We start from the raw sequence: 14,110 nt of genomic DNA, 5'->3' as shown, positions 1-14,110 counted from the left end.
AGCCAAGAGAACAGACCTTTCCCTGTAATGCCGGCAAATCCCTGTTCCTGAGGAGCCGTTAATTGATTTCCCTTTTCATCGTTCCTCCCCTGCCCGTGGCTGTGCTGACACCTGCCTGCCCGCGCTCTCCCTGCCTGCGCTCCCAGTCAGCGGCTGCGACAGGCAGATCCTGAAATTATTGATAAACACTCATTGGGGCTGGAGCCTGGTAAATTGCCAGCAACCCCAGCGGATTTCTCTCTTGCCAGCATCATTTTTCTTGATGACAGCATGTTCCGAAGTTTGTCGGAGAGGGGGCAGGGCCTCCTGGTAACTTTTTTTCAGTTTTATGCATCAGTTGTTTTAAAAGATCCCTGCATAAACAGAGAGGAGAGAGGAGAGGCTCAGGAGGTAGCGCCTGCGGTTATCTCTGCCCTCCAGCCCGTCCCCAAAGAGCACTGGGCTGGATTCTGCTCCCAGCTTTGCCCAGCCCTGCGTCCCCTGTCCCAGGCCAGCCCCGCTCTGCCGTCCCGCTCAGTGCCTCTGCAGGCTTTGGACTTCTGCATCCCCACACGCTGGATCCCTGGCTCTTCCTCCGAACCCTCTGCTCCCGCAGGCTCTTACCCCGTGTCACGGCATGCACGAGGACAAGGACGCCGGGACGTGCTCTGAGCAGGGAAAGGAGCCAGCGCGAGCCCAGCAGCTGGAGCAGGGCATCCCTCTTCGAGCCAGGACGGTCCTCGTCACCCAGGAGCCCGGCTGGGGGAAGGGCTGGCAGCCTGCCCTCCCCCGAGGGCAAAACTCAACTCCAGCATCTCCCACGGCCAGTCCCTGCCGGACCTGTGTAATTTTGCCTGGGCGGTGCTCTGTGCCCAGCTTACGCAGCGCATACAAATGCGTGCGGTGTGTTGGGTCTGTAGCTGCTGCTCTTTCTGGAGCTTGGAGCATTTTTCTCTCTGCTAGGTCTGCTAATTAGCGGGAGGTTGTGGATCAGGAACAGAGGGAAATGTCCTTCTGTGGTTCTGGCACTACAAATAATTGAGCCATTTTTCACCTATGGCCAATCTAATTCTGTCCACATCTTGATTTTTCTCTTAATAGCTTGGGGATACTGTTGGCAGCCATGGGATTCACAGCCATGTCCAAGCTTTTCAGTAATCGCCTGGATTTTGTGCTCTCTTGCTAACTGGTTGCTCGTTTCTTCTTAGTTTTTCCTCCTGCGGTGATGGGAAAGGAGCTCATTTTAGCCAGGCTGTGTTTGCCTCCGCACCGGTACTCCTCAGGCCCTCGCCTAGGGCAGCGGTGCAGGGCCGTGCACCCGGTGCGGCTCCTCTGCGGCCAGCAGCCCCGCGGCCCCGCGGCCGTCGCTCGGGTCGGTTCCCATCCCGTTCCTGCCCTGCCCCGGCAGCAGGCAGCGTTCCTGCCTCTGTTTGTCCGGGCAGGGGCTCCTGTCACCCCAGGCTCCCCAGACCTTCCCCTCAGTGCACGGAGCACGTCCCGCAGTGGGAGATGACGGGCAGCGGCTCCTCGGGCTACCATGGCGTGAGAAGCAGCCCCGGTCTGCGCTCCCCGGTGTCAGTCCCGCTGCATCCCCGGCTGGGCAGCCCCGTGCTGGGCTGTGCGGGCAGGGGCTGCGCAGGCAGGGCTGCTGCCCGCTGGCTCGAGGTGCGGGGCCCGCAGAGACCTGTGCACGGGGCACTGCAGCAGCGGCTGATCTTGCTTGGTGCCTAACGAGCGCGTTCCTGCACACCCCGGCGCTCCCAAACCAGCAAACACCCCATTACAGTTGTCATGGAAATTAGAAAGTGTGTCTGCTTGAGTTTCCTCAGCACAGGGCTCCGTGTTCCCAGCGGTTCGTACATCAGAGAGCCTCTTGCCGCGCTGATGCGGGAACAGCTCTCGTGAGGTGGCCGGGGCTCTGTGGGCAGCCACCGCTCCCCCCCGCCGCACTGGTGCTGGGGCCAGTGCCGCGATTTGACGTGTCAGCCACCGGCCAGCCCGGGAAAGTGAAGATGTTCACGGCGAACTGAAAGGTGCGATTTATCAATGCTGGTCCCCAGAGGCTCAGGGTCTGTCAGGCACTAAAAAATCCCATACATCAGGGGGGATGGTGCTGCTGCCTCTTTTTTGCTTTTTTTTTATTGTTTTTTTTGGCCATTTTATTTTTCTGTGAGTACCAGAGCGCTGCAAAGCAAATGGTGGGGCAGGAGAGGGGCAGCAGCGTGAGAGCCGGCCCAGGGCGCGGGAGGGCTTGGGCTGAGGAGCTGCGGGGATTGATGGATGCAACTCGCCTTTTCATGCGTTACAGAAACCTCTTCCCTCCGCCCACACGTTTGGAGGTGGGGAGGCTGCGGCGTGTGTGAGGAGGTCTCCAGCCTCTGCACAAGTGATGGGGCTCAGACGTCTTCCCCAGCTTCACCCTGTCCTCCACGGCGTCCCTCTGTGTCTCTGTACACGTGTGCATGCATCTGTGTGCAGATTTGATTGTTGTCTTCTTTACAGCATTTTCTTTTTCCAATGTTTATGGGCCATGGGCTTGGAAGTGAAGCATCTACTTAATTGCTGTCAGGCAAGGAACCGGGTTATAAAGTTGCCAAGGGAAAAAATAGATGACTGTGGGGTAAATGGAGGGGAGCGGGGCTGATGTAAAGAGGAGGGGGAGAAAGGCTGGGATGGGAAGAGATGGAGGGGGGGAGAAAGAACAGGAAGGGTTTGGCAGGCAGGAAAGGGAGCCGGCTCGGAGGGGACGTGGGGGGCTCTCCCTGCCTCCACGCTGAAATGGCATCTTCTGTGCTGGGCACCTTTCCTGGCACTGAGGGGGGGAATGCTGCCCAGAAGGGAAGGGTCTGTGCTGGGAACACCCCGGGGCTGGGGCAGCCCCTCCCCACGGTGCTCTCTTCTGCCCTAAGCGCCACAGTTCGAACGCGGTGCTTCCAGAGGTGTCCTGACCCCGCTGAGCAGGCGAGTGCCCGTGCTGGGGCGGCAGGAGCGAGGACGGCCGAGCGCGGGGCCGTGCGGGGGTGTGCCGGGGCGTAAGTCGCCCTGTCCGCCCTCCCTCGGGGGCTCTGCCCGTGTCCCCCTCCCTCGTGCCGTGAGTGGGGCTGCCAGAGTGCTTTGCAGAGGGGAAATCTGGGAGCAGGGAGCCCTCCCCATCCTCCCCATCCTCCCCATCGCCAGAGCCTCCTGGCTGTCACCGCTCCAGTTCCAGGCTCTTAGCTTGAGACTCTCTTCATCTGCATCGCTTTCTTGTTTCCTTCATTATTTCCCCCAGTCTAACCCTCCACCATGTCATCTTCATTGCACGGCTCCTCCCTCTCCCCATTCGCCACATTACTGCAGCAAGGACTCACTTTCCCATCTTTTAGTCTCAGTGCCATACATAAAAGCGCTCTGATGGCCATGGCGTGATAGCAAAGACAGAACTTAATTTCACAGCATTTTCATATAATACTCCATAAAACTGAACAAATTTGCTGGAGTCCAAATCCATCTCATTATGCAGAGTCATTGAAAGGGAGGCTTTTACATTCTGGGACTCGGTGCTCAACTAGGGGATGGTACAGAAGAAGAGAAAAATAATTAATTAGGTGCTGCTCTGGATCTTTGATCCTGCATCGCAAGGCACATTAAATAAAATGCCTGGCTCATGAATAAACGCTGCACGGAGCCCTGTTTTTCTGACCCCGCTCAGAAAATTTTCAGCGACTCTGAGGTGTGTGTGGGGAGATCCCTGGCCCCAGGCTGTGCCGCAGGAGCAGGGCAGGGAGGAGGCGATGGAGCGGGGCAGGAGCAGCAGGCTGCAGTGACAACCCCCCCCGGCGTGCTTACAAAAGGCAAAGCGCGGCTGCGACGCCGTGGCAGGGTGCTGGGGTGGGCTGAAGGAGCACCCTGGTTCCCCGGAGCTCTGCTGCGGTCCCCTGCTGTCCCCATTGCTCCCTGCGACCCTGCCCGGCACACCCAGGGTCTTAGCCCTGCTCTGCTGGGAGAGGCTTTGAGGCGAGGGGCTGTGCCGGCGGCGGTCTGGGGATGGTGCCGCAGGTCGGGGTCCATCCTCCTCCCCCCGTGCCTTGCATTTCGATCTGTTTTCTGTACACAGCTGCAGTCCATCTCTCAATGTTTGTAAGTGAGCTTGAGATTCATGTGGGGGTTGTATTTTCTGAGTAACGCAATCTGTGAGATGTAAGGACCGCAGACCCAGCCACGCCAGGCGAGCGGGCTCGGGCTCTGCCGGGCGAAGGGGTCCCGGGGCGGGAGTTGGGAACGAGCCCGTGTGTGCACTCACCGTGCTTTGCCGGGCAGCGAGGGCTCTCTGGTTGCCTGTCGCTTGGCCAGAGCAGATGATTAGAGAGGCAGTGCTAACCCGGGCAGGGGAGCAGGAAGCCTCAAAGCTTGGCTTTATTAACCGGCATCCCCCAGCGTCCTGGTCTGGGAACGAGTCCTGGCCGGGGCTCCCGTGCCCTGATCGATAGGCAGTGCCGCTGCCCCGTGGCAGGGTGGTGCGGCGTCCTCGGGGGCAGCCGCGGTGCCGGGCAGGGGGATTAAAAATGCACGAGCAAAGCAATCCTGCGGAGGAGAGAGCTCGCTTCACCTCGCGCTGTTAATTAATCTCCAAGCCAATGAGGATGCTCTCATCTGGTCTTTACTTAATCCATAACTCAGAAATCCTCAAATTATGTCATTTGTTCAATACAGATGAAATTAATTACTCTGGGAAATAGGCAACAAGTTGCATTTCTGATGCCCCTTATCGCATAATCAAATCTACAAAGTGCTTTCCGTGCAGCCGCAGTGGCAGCGGTGGGATTGCCTGCAGCAGGCATGAAATACTGAGCAGCATCCGCTATAAATCTGGCACGGTGCTGACTCTTACAGGAAGCCGATGGCCGAGCGAGGCCGGGCAGTCTCTGCCGGAGTGCTGGCGGTGCAGCAGCCCGGGCAGCGAGGGCACGTGCCGCCGCTCTCCCCTCCGAGCGGAGCCGATAAGGAGCCTCCACCAAGGGCTTAACCGCCCGCCTCGGCCCCGCTGCTCCCTCCTGCGCCTGCCACCAGCCTCCCTCTTATTTATTACTCTTACTGGGGTCATAAATACAATTCGCAGGCTTCCGGGGGGATGCTTTCCCCCCCGCAGCCACCCCCAGAGCCTGGCCCCTTCCCCCGGGGCTCTGCAGGATGAGTCCCTCCGCCTGGTGACTTTGAGGAGACGAGGGGAAGGTCCTCATCAGGATGGATCAGAAGAGCTGGGTACAGGATAATAGTGATTTACTCTTTATTGGAGTTATTGCAGGGAGGGAGAGCTGGGACGTGAGAGGCAAAGGCTATGGCAGCGGCTGCGGCAGCGCTGCGGGAGCACGGCAGGGGTGGGAGCGCGGTGCGGCCCCGTGGGTGCCGGCCGTGCATCGGGGGGGTCCGGGGGGGCACGGTGCGGAGGGGTGGGCAGCTCAGGCATTGCCTTTCTGCCAGGAGAGCGGGCGTTATCAGGCGGATGAGCGGGGGCTGTATCCCCACGCCCAGCCCGGTGCGCTGCCTTCCCCCGTGGCGGGGGGGTTCACCCGCACCCGGGCAGGGGCTGGCTTTGCCCTTACCGCTTCCCTCCTGCTGCTCCTGCCCTTCGCTCTGGGCTCAGACGGTGCCTTTTTAATGCCCTGCTTGGCAAACCTGGACAGACCATGGAAGCCGTGTCCGTTTGCCCTCTTGCCCATCGCCCGCTGCCCGCTGCATTCCCGCGGTGCCACTGGCAGAGAAACGCCCGGGTGCTGTGAACGCCCCAACCGGGAGCAGCTGTGGCACGGCAGGAACCTGTGCCCCACACCAGCCGTCACCCGCGCCCCCGACGCCTCCAAATCCCCCCCACCCCCGTGACAGGGCTGCAGCCTGGCAGGGAGCCCTTCCTTCTCTGCTCGTCCTGAGCATTTCTCCCCTGCGCTGGGAAAACCCTCAGAGATTTCTGCTGGAGCCTGTTGTGGGGGAGCCCGTGTGCTCCAGCACAGCTAGAGATCTTGTAGAGAGCACTAAAGACAATTCCCAAAGGCATAAGAGCAAGATTTGCAGCCCAAGCGTGCTCCCTCCTCCCACCGCTCAGCTGCGGAACGCTGCTCTGGCATGCGAGCTGCCACGGGCTCCGCGTCAGCAGAGCAACATCCCCAGGTTTAATTACAGCCCCCGGCCAGGAACGGGCCCTCGCGGCGGGACGAGCCCCCGGGCTGGGCTGCCCGCCCCACGGAACGCCTCAGCCCCTTCTCTGGGGGTGCGGGGGGAGGCGGCTGGGGGGCCCCGACCCTCCCTGCTGCGCTGGTTCCGGAGGGTCAGGTCAGCTTTCTGGAGGGAAGGCTTTGCTGTAGGCGGTTAAGGCAGGTACCAGCTTACACACGACTAACACGTTAAGAGCCGTTGTAACAAAAAATCTATACTGGTTGTTTGCTAAAATGGCAGTAATGAATTGAAAAATACTACAAGCTGATCAAGGCGGCTGTTCCAAGGCGTGTTGGGGCCCTTAGCCTGGCTCTTCAGCTCGCCTGGGTCACCAGACACAGTAAAATCTATTCGGAGAAGATAGAAATGTAATTTCTCTCTGCCCTATCAATTTAAATAAATTAACTATTAGATTAGCTGCACTTAAAACAAAACAAGAAATCAATCCCACCAGCCTCGGCTGCTATTAAACTACGTTCTGCACCACTAAACCTGTAATTGCCAAAGGTCCCCACGAAAGGTGAGCAGCCCGGCTGCGAGGTGCTGCCGGTGGGCTCGTGCCGTGCTCCCCGGGTGGGAGGAAGGGTGCGGGGGCAGCGGCCGGGGGGGACAGACCGCCTGCCTGCCCCGAGCTCTTCTGTCCCTGCCCCAGCAGCAGAGCCTGAGATGGTTCACGGGCGAGCTCCCTCCAGAGCCGGCGCTCAGCCCGGTCCCCCCTGGGAGGGGTGCTGAGGTCGGGGCGGCTGCTGGGACCTCCCCTGCGCATCCCTGGGGATTCCCACCTCGGGGCAGGTACTCGGTTTGATGTGTGATCCCACTGCACCCTCCACCCCGCGTTTGCTTCTCCGAGTGGGCGAGCAGAGCCAGAGCCGTGCCCAGAGAGTGCTGAGCCAGGGTGCGGGCAGCCCGTGGGGCAGAGCGGGATGCAGGCAGGAGGCAGGCAGCAAGGATGGAGGCAGGGATGGAGGCAGGCAGCAGGGATGGAGGCAGGCAGCAGGGATGGAGGCAGGCAGCAGGGATGGAGGCAGGCTTCCCCGTGGGGAGCTGGGGAGGGCAGGAGTCCCTGGGAGGGAGGGCAGATTTCTGAAGCAGCATTTCAGACATGGCTGTTCCCTTTTTTTTCCCCTGCTGAAACTGCCGCCTTGTGCAAACCTGCTTGAGCTCCTCAGATAAATTAGCATCTAGGGGATTTTTTTTCCTCCACATTTTGTGCAGTTGCATAAGAGGGAAGAACAGAGGAGCCCAAGCAGCAGATTGCTTTGTAGAGAAGCATGAAACAGCCGCAGACAGAGCTGCTGTCTCCCTGCTGCTAACAGATCTCATGCGTTCAGCTGGATGAAGCTCACGCCTGTGATCTGGGCATCTCTGGGATCCTCTGGGGAGCGTGGGCGGGACAGGGAGACCGGGGGGCATGCAGGCGGTGGGGGCTTTTCCCGGCACGGCTGGTCATGTCCCAGCTGCGGCTGGTGTTCCCAGCTCTCCCGGTTTGCAGGACAGCCAGCCCAGCAGAAGCAGTCCCCACAGCCAGCCCAGCCCTGTCCCTCACTCCAGGAGAAGGCAGCTGCCAGGCCCCTGCCCGCTGCTGCTGGTCTCTGCCTCTTCTCCACCTCTCCTGGGGGATCGGGAAGCCCCTTTGCAAGAAGACCCGAGGAGGCTCCCAGGATACGCCTGTGCAGGAGCTGCGGGGGCTTCCCAGCGGGTGCTGTTCCCGGTGAGAGGAGGAGGAGGAGGAGGAGGAGGAGGGTATCGGTATCCACTCAGCTGCGTCTCTCCCTGACCTAACCCCATTGATTTGTACCGATCCGAGTCTGATGAGATGTGTGAAGCAATCGATACACCTGCAGCTCTGCAAGTGGATGCGGGCAGGCAGGGGATGAGGGTACGGCATTTAACCCTTCCTGTCCCCCGCTGCGGGTCGTCCACGTGTGTCCCCCCCGGGGCTGAGGGGTCCCTGCTCAGGTCCCGCCGGCCAGGCTGTGCCGAGTGTCCCAGTGCTGCCTGGGGACGGATGGGTGGCTCCTGAATCTCCCTCGTCTCCTGGGATGTCCCCCGCCGTGCCCGTCCCACCGAGCGCACCGCCAGCCTGCCCGGCCTCTGCCTTTGAGTTACGTCCCTCGGGGGTTTGACTGCGCTTGGGCGGCCAGGAGCGCAGCGGGACCGACGCCGTCGGGCTCCCCGGGCAGCGCCGCGGTGCAATGGCCTCGCCATCCAGCCTTTCCCGAGAGGAGCCTGGCCCCGCGCAGGCTCTGCTCCGACCCTCGTGACATTGGCAACCTCCGTACCCGCGCCTGCATTATTGTTTCACCTTCCCGTGAAACTCCAGAGAGGAGCCTGGGAAGAGCGTGGGGAGGAAGGAAACAAAAGGGGGTGGTGGTGGTAAAAAAAAAAAGACTCAAAAAGGCTCAAACTTGCAGAAGGGCCAAGAAGTTTGGGGTAGGAGGAGGGAGGGGAAGGGGCTGCAGAGCTGCCAGGCACACCGGGGGCTGCTCGGCCACGGCCAGGGCTCTGCTGCGAGAGGAGCCGGGGGCAGAGAGCTGGGGGGGCAGCGCTGGCTGTAAGGGCTTTCATAGCCCTCGGCCAGAAGTGGTGTTTTCTGAGGCAGAAGTAACGTAGGTAAATGGGATTATCTCACAAAAGGGAGCGGCAAAATAACGAACAGCCTCGTAGCAGCAACGCCCTGGTAAGTGACTGGAGCCGAGGAGGTGCGGGGCAGGCAGCCCCCCCTCAGCCAGCACCCGAGCGGAGCCGCGTCCGTGCGAGAGCAGCGAGCAGCCATCGCCCGCAGAGCCTGCTCGGGACGACGGGGTTAAACACCGGCTGCGGAGAGGCCCTGGGCAAGTGGAGAAGCTGCTTTCCAGGAGCTGGCCCGACTCCACGGCTCCTCGTAAGTGCAAACCAGCGGCCACGTAGGGCTGAGTCTGTTTTTCGGTGCGACGTGAACTTGATGTCATGCGTGAAGCGCTCGGTGCCGTGTGTGCTCAGCAGCCTGGAGACACGACTGCGACCTGGGCAGAGGTACCGGGGAGGTACCGGGACTACCGGGGAGGTACCGGGCTGCAGAGCAGCACGTGTCGGCCAGGCGAGGGGCTTGCACCGGGAGTGACCTGTGTGGGCAGAAGGGAGCAGCTCTCCAGCCCGGATCCCCTGAGGGATGGGATGGCTGTGCCCTGCCAGCTGCCGCGAGGGCTCTGCCTTCACCTGCTGGGTGTCTTCCTCCTCCGTCCCAGAGCCCCGGGTCCGTCCTGGCCCCCCCATAAGCTCGGCCTGGCAGACCCCTGCTCGTTGCACCGCGGGGCAGGCTCAGCTGCGCGGGGAGCGGGGAGCAGAGCGATGGGAGAGCCCTCCAGCAGGCAGGAGGTAACGAACCAGGTCTCTGTCGGGGAGAAACCGAGGGTGAAGTTCCCGGCGGTGTCCCGGGGGAGGTGAGGCTGTTGCAGCGTGCTGCTGCCCACGTGCTGCCCACCTCTGCAGTGTTCTCGTCAGGATGCTGCAGGACCGAAGGCACAAAAGTCCCCCCTGACTTTGGTACGGCGACAGAGACCGATTCTCCTCCAGCAGGGAAAGAATCTTCGGCTGCATTAACAGGCTGGGATCTGATGGGAAAGATAAAAAAATTGGTCTCCTCCACATCACTCACTTGAGACTCTGTCAGACTTGCCACAATTAGGAAAATTCACATCGAAGGCCTCATTTGTAAAGGACCAAAATAAGAGAAAACGTTTGGCCCAGAGGGAAGCGGAGAAAGAATTTAAGCTGCCTCTTGTCTTTCATCATTTGCCTTCTCCCGCTCCTATCTTGGCAGCCCCAGTATTTTGCCATGTCTCCTTCAGGTGACTAATCATTAGACTAATTAGTTACTAATCAATGTTTAATTAAAACTTAGCTGTTAATTACTGGAGGTGCTACTGTAGGTTGGATATGAAATGTTATGAAAATATTTTTAAGGGCCGGGCTCTCTCCCTTGTCTCTCCCTTGGTCGGGTCCCCTCCGCTGGGGGCTGCTGTCCCAGCTGAGGGATCGGCTGGTGCTGAAGGTGTGACGTGGGGGTACAGCACCACCGCACCCTGCCGTGCCCGCTGCCCGCTCTCCGGACTCGGATCCATCACCTGGGACCGGACCGTGGCGCGGGCGGCTCAGGAGCATCCCTGATGCTTTCCCACGGAGCAGCCGGGGAAGAAATTTGTTAGGCTGAGGGTGGTGAGACCCTGGCACAGGTTGCCCAGAGAGGAGGGAGATGCCCCATCCCTGGAGACATTCAAGGCCAGGTTGGATGGGGCTCTGAGCAACTGGATCGAGTTGAAGATGTCCCTGCCCGTGGCAGGGGGTTGGACTTGATGACCTTTAAAGGTCCCTTCCAACCCAAACCATCCTGGGATTCCATGATACGGGATGCTGATAAGCATCCAGCCAAAAGCCAAGTGCAGTGGTGTAGCTACCGTTCCTGTATCTCCCTGCTCAGCCGCCGTCTGTTCCCTTAAACCTCTCTGAAAGCCGAGGCCGGGCAGCAGGGCCTCTCTCCAGAGACGGAGGCTTCGTTATGCACCTTTCGCTGCGTGCAAGAGCCCGGAGGTTTTTCCTGCACAATCCATTGAAAAGAGCCCGTTAAATATTCCGTCAGCGATGGCTATGTAGGTCACCCAGGTGTGCTGCTGCCTCCAGGTACCAGCTCATTTCAGCCCTTGGCGGGGAGCCTACGTCTGCTCATTAATTCTGCGGCTGCTGCTCTCTCCCCGTGTCCTTCTGGAGCGGGGGCTGGCGGGGCTGCTGTGCCCGGCCGGGAGCGGGGGTGGCCCCGTGGCTCTGGGGGCTTTGTGCAAACCTGAGGGCTGCACAGGGCCAGGGGTACCACGTCTCGTTCGAGGGCCCCGAACCCCTTACGGCTCCACAGAGTGGGCACCTGGGAGAGGGGGGCCGGGGGAGCACCCCCGGCTGGGGCAGGGGACCCCCAGGACCCCCGTGCAGAAGAGCCGTGGCCCCGTCTCGGGGCAGCCCTGGAGCCCTCCCTGGGGGCCGCGCTGACCCGGTGGGGAACAGGCGCTCTGCGAGTGCTGTACACGTGCTAGTGACGCGATTTACGTTCCCCCTGCTCTTTACATTCCTTATTTCACTTTACTTGTCATTTTATGGCTCATTTTAATTTCTTGCGAGCAGGCCCATAGGATAATAAGGTCTAGCGCTGCAGAGGGTCCCGAAGCAGACAGTGTGTCTCCATCCAGACAGAGACGCTGGGAACACCGCTAATGTGCTGTGTCTGGGTCAAGCGGTGGCACGTTCCCGTCACCTGGGGAAGAGCGGGGGGTTTCTTGGCAGGGCGGCTGAGCAGCGGCTGATGCGCTGGGACCCGTGGGAGAACTGGCTCCCGGCCCCTGTGCTCGGCGTTTCGCTTGTCCCTCCCCAGAAAACGAGCACCTCTTCAAGGCGCCGCTGTCCCCAGCTGGGTCCCTGTCACCCAGCCGGCGCTTGCTGCAGAGATGGGTGCTGCGACACCAGGGGCGGCTCCAGAGCCGCCCGCCCGAGGCACTGGAGAGTCTCAGCCCTCGCCAGGGCGATGTCCCCATCCCGGGCTGTCCCCGGGTGATGCCTGTGCCTCCCTCCAGCTGTGGGCCAGGACGCGTGTCGCTCCATACATTGCCCCCGAGATACGCCTTACTCTGCCCGAGTGCAGGCTGGGGTGCTGCGGGGCCTGGGAAGGCGAGGGTGCGGGTGGGGGTGTGTTTGCTTGCTTGATGCCACTGGATATGGGTTTTTTTTGGGGGAAAAAAAAAAAAATCTTTTTTCCCCCCTGCTAGTTAGGGAAAGATGTTGACAACAGACCAGGGTTTTGGTGATTTGGATGGTGACAATGCAAAGAAAGGGAGCTATGTTTAGAAATAATTGCTTTGTCTTTTGTAGAGGTATTAGTGCTTCCATGCTGGCAGTTACAGGAATTAGCTGAAGGTATTGGTGACATAAATACAGAAGCAAAATTATTGCTACTTGTAATCACTTTCATGTGCGTGAGAGAGAAAGAGACGTTATCAGGGCAGAAAGAGGAGAAGGAAACGGGTAGCCCGAGGGGCAGGAGCTCTGGGGCCCCGGGTACAAGGCTGCCACGTCCTCGGGCTCTGCTCTGGAGCCAGAGACCCCGCGGCTGCGGCGCTGGGGGCTTTGCCGGTGCGGCTCCGTGCCAGCCCCAGCGGCTCCTCTGCTCCACCGAACAGAGATGCCGGCTCTGCCGAGGGTCTGAGTCCGCGTCTGGGGCAGAGTCAGAGCTGAACGGCACCTTCCCTGGAGCTGCGCTTGGCCCCGAGGGAAGGTGGATTATGGCAATAGCTTGGCTGGATGGGAGCTGGGGCAGATGGGTCCCCCACCCTGAAGTGAGGCCTGGGGGGCTGGAGGGGTCCCCCCACTGCTGGCTCCGGCGAGGCCAAAGGGGCCGTGCCCATCCCAGCAGAGACCCGGCCCTCGTCAGTCGGTGGGGGGGTACGTGGGGCCAGCGTCTGGGGAGCCGTCCGGGAAGAAGTCACTGGATTTTCTGAACAGTAGCAAGCGGAGTCTGACATTTTGCCTCTAGAAAATCATTAACCAGCCAAGGAAGGACGCGGGTTGTAGGGACAAGAACAGAGCGGTTCCAGATGAGTGGCTGCAGGCAGCGTGCTTCAGCTGCAGCAGGGAAACTCGCCGTGTCGAGGGCATCGCTCCTGCGGCATCCCAGTCACCACCCTGCACGGGTAGGAGGGTGGCCCGATGGCATCCCGCATCCCGGCTGGCACCCGCTGCTGCAGGGACAAGCACAGCACCGAGAGGGTGCAGAGCTGGCTGCTCGCCCTTGGGACCGCGAGAAGCTGAAGAGCCGCAAGCACGGAGTGTTTGAAAAACGCAACGGTGGGATCCTCCTGCCCTGCGAAAGGCGCTCGTGTTGGGGAGGCCGATCTGGGAAAGCAGTTCCAGAGGGATGCACAGCCAAGGCGAAGGTTCACTCCGGCCAAGTCCTCCTGTCCCTGCACCCTGGCGCGCCCTGCCCGGGCTCCTCTTTGGACAGAGGAGCGAACTGGGGGGATTTAAGATGTCACAACGTTTTGGCTGTTAAAATGGCACTAGATGACAGTATGTGAGGTCGTAAGCTGAAGGCCCCACGCGGACGCGGGTGCTCAGCAGAAGAGCGGCAGCCGCACGTGGAAGTGGCTGTGGGTGGGAGCGGGAGGATCCTCCCGCAGAGGAGCCGGCGGAGCCCCTCGGGAGGCTGCTCTCTGGATCGCGGAGCTGCTGCTCCGTCGGGAGCACCCGAGGATGCGGCCGCAGCTCTGGCGACGCTCTGCTCCCCCGCTGTTTGTTTCTCCCCGGCTCTGACAGCGCGGTTCCTCGCAGGCAGCATCCTCCCCCGTCCCTGCCCGTCCCTCGGCGGCGGGCTGGCTGCGAAATGTAAACTCGAACGCTGGGAAGGAACCGATCTCTGATGAAACAAGGCCATTCATGCTTTCAGATATTAAATTCCATGCAGAATATTAAATAATTTCCTCTTCAATGATCCCAGTAAATTTAATTAGCTCTTGTTCCCCCGATAGAGTTGTCTCTGCGATCCTGAAGTGCTGCGTTCGGAGCGAAGGGGAACTCGGCTCCCATTTGAAGCGCTGCCTTCCCGCAGCGTGCACGCTGCAATCGCTGCCAGAGGCGAGCGGCCCCTTGCTCGCCGCTGCATTTCTGTTCCTACCGCCACCTCCCCGCTCCGCGCTGCGGCTCCTTCGGAGCAGGATCCCAGCTCCAGCTGCAGCCCCTTCCCCTCCGGTCCAGCCCCCGGCAGCTCGGCTCTGGGGTGCCGTTTGAGGCAGGTTTTGTAGCTGGCGTCGGCACAGCTTTGCTCAGGAGACGGCGTGAGCTCCTCTGCCTGCAGAGGCGAAGGTCTGGGGAAGGGGACGAACCTGCTCCGGGCAAGCCGGTGCTGGGGAACGTTGTTGGGGTTTGG

Source organism: Grus americana, chromosome 18 (genome assembly GCF_028858705.1).
Source record: "Grus americana isolate bGruAme1 chromosome 18, bGruAme1.mat, whole genome shotgun sequence".
Lineage (NCBI taxonomy): Eukaryota > Metazoa > Chordata > Aves > Gruiformes > Gruidae > Grus > Grus americana.
This window is presented reverse-complemented; position numbering follows the sequence as displayed.